A 6,727-nucleotide genomic window follows, 5' to 3' on the forward strand; every position below is an offset into this window, starting at 1 on the left:
CGTGGTTTCTCTTGTTTATAATTCTTTATGTAATGTAATCTAATCTTTAAAAAATGTGATGTTATTTAAACGATTTATGCCGTCCGTTTCCGATTAAAACAAATGCTGCACAATAATCAAAGAAGTAATTAGTTCTGAAGTATAAACGACAGATACAATTATCATGGATTTTTTTTTGTTTTTTGACAAATCAAAATAATACAGGCCTACTGATAAAAAAAATTACCGTATTAAATATCAATTAATTTCGCCATTGTTACCTGCGCCTGTGCGCATAAATTTGAAATCCCAGGTTGTTCACCTCCTTTCTAGCACGATAACTTGACGATATGTCATTACTAATTCTTAACATTTGGCGTCTTTTAGCCTCAGCACGCTCATTTCTGAAAACAAGACGTAAAAGAGCGAAATGAGTGCGTCAAAGGTTGAATAAACGGAAAATTTAGTATTATTTAAATAACAAGTTGTTGACATTATGCACACAAAATTTATGTAGCATTCCTGCATCATGCAATCATTTAACATTAGTTCAATGAGAAAGCTGAACGGCGATTAGTGACGTCATAGATTGAAGGCAAACAATATTCAAACGTACGCAACGACCTATGATTCATTTATGATCAATTGATAATAACGTAACGATGCCCCACGATAAACACTTGCACGTGATTTAAGAGTGACCTGTACATCTCACCGTTGCCCCGCAACCCATTAAAGTTTTGAATTGATGTCATGGTACAGTCAGAAGAGTGTGATTCATATTTTTTATATCTCAGTTTTTCTGTATTTATCGTTTTTTTAATTCCTTATGAACTTTTTTGTATAATTACGATTATCGCAAGACAGAGTGATCTCTTTACGTGTAACATTTCACATTATTTAGAAAACAACTCAATTTGTAACTAAGTCGTGGCCAAGGGCGAAATTGCAAAATACAATTAGACCTACAACAATGAGAACAGTTAAAAAACTACAGCAGTAAAATTATTTTTAAAGACCTATAAAAATCTCTTAGGAGATATAGCTTGTTTGTTTAAAATGCTTGAAGAGGATGTATCACATTGATGGTTCGCATGGGCGTCGATCGGTGAGAGACAGGGGAACGCGTTCCCCCACTTTTAAAAGTAGGGGGGACATCATATCGATTGTCCCCCCACTTTTCACCAATCTTCTGTAATTAAAACCCCATTTTTAAAAGCGAATGGAAAGAATAAACAATTACGCATGACTCATGAATTTTGTCTGTTCACTTTTCTAAGTGCGGTACGTAATTTCCGGACCAAAACTGAGTAAAAACGCAATTATTTGTACATTTCGTAACCATCTCAGAAACCACTAGATCGGTTTTGTTGGGTGCAACGGTTACCAGAGGCTAAATTTATTGTCAAACCAATGTACTGAACGTTGTTAAAATTGGAAGCATGTATACTTATTAGGCCAATATTCTTACAAACTCAAAAGTGCACAATTTCTACTGTAAACATTTTTTTCCTTTTGTATATTATTATGACCCGTACGTATATACTAGTGTTTAATATTACCTTCATACATAGGATTACTGTTTTTCCTAATTTCAAAAAAATCATAGGTCGTCAATTGAATTTCATATAGCCATTATTAAGCAATTATACAGCCTTTGACACGGATATGTCTATCTATTCAGATTAAGTGATAGGCCTACCAAAAATTTACAAACTCCTGTGTTACGTTGACGAAATCTCGCAATGACGTCATAATAATCAGTGGTGGATTCGTTCAAGTGGGACCGAGCCGACCCTAAATTTTTCAAAATTATTTTTAAAAAATGGAAAAAAAGGGAAAATTATAATTAGAATTTAGGTCTGAGAGTGTTATTTCTGGCAATCTAGGGGTGTCATAATCATGATTTTTTCCCCTCAGCCCCGACCATGGTGGGGCTGAGGTGATCTACCTTCCCAACGTACAAGTCCCTCCCTGTCCCCCCCTCTAATTTACTTTCCTGAAGCCACCACTAATAATAATAAATTAAGAAATCACCTTTATGTTTGTGAAATCAAAATGTTAACTAATGTTTGTGTGCTCCCTATCTCCTTAGTCCTGTTTGATCGTAAATTTACGGTACCGTACCGTATTATTTCCACTCACAATAGTTTAGTCGCAATATTACTTACACAAAAGTGAAATTCAAAAAGAGGTGAAAAGCAAAAACCTCTTGATTGATTTTAAAAGTACTGTACATGTAAAAGACTAAATTAATGACCGTTTTAATTTTAGGCCTATCTTATTTGTTTTTCATAGTTCGAATTTTGAATCAGTAGATAATAAATCATTATTTTTATGAATGTTAGTTTGCACGAAATATATAAGCGAGCATAATTATGACTAAAAGGATAATTTTAAAAACTTTTTATGATGAGTATTTCAGTGGAAGATTCAAAGGAGGCCCAGACGCTCCATCATTCCTAATTCTTTTTTTTTATATAATCATAAATTTTCCAACCATGGTGGGGCTGAGGTGGCTACACTCTCCTTCCGTAAAAGTCCCTCTCTTGGCCCAGCTCTATTTCAAATTACTGGATCCGCCACTAGATATTTTAAAAATTTCGTATGGAAATATATGTTAATTGCATTGCTTAAAATAAATTAAAAGGCTATACGCGCCAGAGCTTCCAGGGGCTTCTCCCCCTGGTCCCCAACCAAGGCTTGGTCCTACGGCCCAAGGCTTTATTTTTCATTTCGTCCCCCTCCCCCCTCCCACTTTCAACCACGGATCGACGCCCTTGATGGTTCGGCGTGGAATCAAGGTGGTCAAATACTAGTACTGTATCGGCATACACCTTAGTGCCATGGTACGGCCTGCGGGTCAAATTTGGCCCTCAAAATAATTTAATTTGGCCCACGAGGAAAAAAAATATAGTATTATAAAAATAGTAATGGGCCTATATAAAAAAAAAATAATATAGGCCTAGGCCTTATAATAATGGTCGACTTCGATCGCATATCGTGGAGACCTCATGCGCTTAATATAAAACGTGAAAACAAACCGAACCAAGAAAGTACTTAATGTGTAACCCTTATACAGACATGCTAAACCTACTCCTAAACGAAGCATTCAAGTTTGCGAGCGGATGGAGCAAACAGACGCTGGGGGCCAGGGGAGTGAGTGGTCCGAGCTTATCGCATTTATGAACTATACCGCAAGCAAGACAGTTTAGAGTTTATCTCGTTCGGCGTGTAACATTATAGGCCTATATATAAATAATTTCTTAATTATATAATTATATAAATAATAATTATATATATAATATAAATTAATAATTCTGCTGTAAATGTAGATCTACAACACATAATTACCGTCTAATGTGTTATTGCGTGATCATAGACAAATGCAAGTCTACTGGAGTAGAATATTAATAGACTGTTGAGAATGTTGCTTCCATTAACTTATAGTCATTTGGGGGATGGGATGGGGCGTTTATTCGAGGGAGGCGTTTATCTCAATGAGGCTCTAGAGAGGGCGTTTATTCGAGGGGCGTTTATTCAAAGCGCCCGTTCGTTCGAAAAAAAAATACGGATATTCATATAAACGCATTACCACAAGCAAGACAGTTTAGAGTTTATCTCGTATATGTAGGCCCTATATATAATTATGAAATAACGAGCCTATAAGTCATTTTCTGAGAAATAAAATGAAACTTTGAGTTGGTTTACCATGGATAATCGTAGGTGTGCACTTTATACAATCAGGCTCCTCTAGGTAAGCGTTATATGGGCACCATTTCCGTCAGGTCATGAATAATTCATGTCGATTATAGTTTGAATATTTCTAGCGTCAATAAAATAATGTTCACTTCCTAGAGGGCGGGATGTATTTTCTTGATTTCGAACTTCTATTTCAATGAGTTATGCATTTTAATAAAATATTATTATTATTATTAACGGTATTATCAATACCGCCTAAGAAGTCTTTGGTCTCTGTATACTGCAATTAATATTTTTGCCTCTCTCAATTTCTTTTATTATTTCTTGTGTCATAAATGTAATGTGCCTGATCATGTATTTTAACCGTATTTATTCGAATAACCCCCGCCCCCCTTGAATAAACGCCCCTCCTAAATAATAATAATACCGTACTCGCGAATAAGCGCCCCGTTTGAATAATAATTTTAAAAAAGTCAATCATACAGTACAGCACATTGTCGGTCGGTCAGTCCATATACGGTATCCATCTGTCGGTCTATCAGTCTCCATTAAGTTTAACATGATTTTCGGTTTTGATGCATCTTTAGAATCCCGTTCTTATTTTATTGCTACCATTTTTGGATTTAGAAATACCAGTACAGTATTTAATAGCTAAAAATTAAATTAGCCTATTTTCAGTCAACAAAAATAAACTAACCTCATCACTCTCGAATGTAAGCAACCCTGCAATGATCCTGCTAATCTAAATTGGCAACACGCTTCCCACCACCAGTCCAACACCACCACCACCACCACTATTTCATCTGCTGTAGTGTAAATGCCCCCGATTCTTGTCATGAGCCATCTCCTAACGATTTTCTTACCTCTTCTTCACCAAAACCATTCGTTTATCTTCGATTAAAAAAGTGCCCCTTGAATTTTCCAATTTCCCATTAGCACCCCTTAAATTTTCATCTATTTCCATAAGCGCCCCCTCAATTTCCACTCTGTTTTCGTAAGCGCCTCTCAAAATAATCCAAAAATTATTATGTTAAGCGCCCGGGCGTTTATTTGCGCGAGTACGGTAATAATAATCACTATTTTTAAAGCGCAAACATCACCACCAAAATTGATACAACAGCAGAGAACAAACAGGAATCACGAACATCAAGAAAAAAAGAATTAGAACGCCTCATTTGCAATAAACGTGTTTATTTTTGCCTCGAATAAACGCCCTCCTAAATGACTGTAAACAAATCTAATGGAAATGAAAGCAACATCATTCTAAACAACTTTTTTTAATGTTCTACTCAATTAAGTAGAATTACAATTTTTCTAGCCTGGCGGTGATCAATAAGTCTTGGATACGCAGTAACACATTTTGACGACGGTACAATTGTGTTGGTTCCACAATCAGTGATATAAAGGGGGGGGGGGTTATTATTCGAGTATAACCATTTTACACCAAAATAAAATAAACGCCTCCCTCGAATAAACGGACTCCCTCTAATAAAACCTTCTCAAAAAATACACGCACCAGGTCGTGTATTCGAATAAATGCAGCATATCACATAAAAACATACTTTAAACCCGGATTGTAATTTCTTTTAGAAAATATCTGGGTATCTGTAGTTTATATAAAACAGGGTACCGTTCCTGTTCAATTTGTAAAAGGTGGCTACTAAACCTCTGTCAGTTCTTGATAGTATTGTGCCTATCCCGACAATAGCATTGGGCGGAGGCAAGTGATTTTGGAGTCTCACCCATGGACCTATTAATCTCACATTTCGTAAAACTTATATTTTTTTCGATTTCTTCGAATTGTGTTTTTCCTCCCTGCATGGCAGCTCGCCCACCATCATTTGCACCACCCTCCGGCTTTATTAATCTTTTTTTTAAATCCATGAACGATATTTAGGCCTATTTGGCGTAAACGTTTTCATAGGGTCGTTCACAATTATCAACATTTTCACAAGTGCACAAATGGCTATTTTCGGTAAACCCTCCCGCCCCTCTGAAACGTGTACAACAAATGTTGATTTTTGCAAAACCATTCTCCATTTTTTGTGAAGCCAACTAAAGCAATACCTTCAAACAATAAAGCAATATACTTGGTTGCTTAAAATTGAATAGGGCCTATTATATCCATGGTTACATTATAATTTTACCATTAGGCCTGTTTACATATTGCATGTTATTTTGAATCAACATTTTTATCCATAATGTTGAAGTATACAAATTTGTTTACCCCTCCCTCCCCCTGCATAACCTACTGTTTGTACACTTGTGAAAATGTTGACAATTTGAACAACCCCTAAAGCGAGAAGGTAGCATACATAAAATATAGTACACAGTGATGAACGCATAATATTATTGTGCTTTCACACGTAACAGGCCTATCAGTGGACCGGAACAGAATTATTTTGGGTAAAATAAGTAGGGCCTACAGTAACCATTGGACGTGACCTTGGGAGAGGTTTTTGCTTAACGTATTATGGTATTTTATTTACATTTATTAGGCCTATATTTTATTAAATATTTATTCAATGTCACAAGAAGGTGATTTATACATAAGGCCTAAAAAATTGTTTGTTTCCCCTCCAGAATAGGGGAGGCGTTTTTTTAAAAAAGTGTTTTTTTTTCGATTTTTATTCACAAATTTAAGAAAGTGACCTTTATTTTTCTTCATTTTGTGCATGAAAGTTTGGTGTCTGATATAAGGTATCACCATTCTAGGCCTAAATTCATTCAAAATATTGATTAGCCTACGCTTTTTTTTTTTAATTCAGTCTGATCAGGAAACAGTGAAATTACACTGTTCCTTGGTTAATTTAGGTGACAAAAAAAAAAAAAAATTGTTCCCGCCCCTCCAATGCAATTTCAGCATTAAAGGGCAAACAAATAGTTCGTTAAGGCCTAATATAGTACAGTGAACGCATGTATAAAGTATAAGTAGATGCACTTCCACACGTCACAACAGAAGACTGAACAGATTGGGTAAGTAAGGTCTAACCACATCCACTGGACGTGACCTTGGAAGAGAGGTTTATGCTAACGTATTATGGTA

This window comes from Anneissia japonica, unplaced genomic scaffold, assembly GCF_011630105.1.
Source record: "Anneissia japonica isolate Jap-2015-1 unplaced genomic scaffold, ASM1163010v1 scaffold1785_len1016330_cov206, whole genome shotgun sequence".
Lineage (NCBI taxonomy): Eukaryota > Metazoa > Echinodermata > Crinoidea > Comatulida > Comatulidae > Anneissia > Anneissia japonica.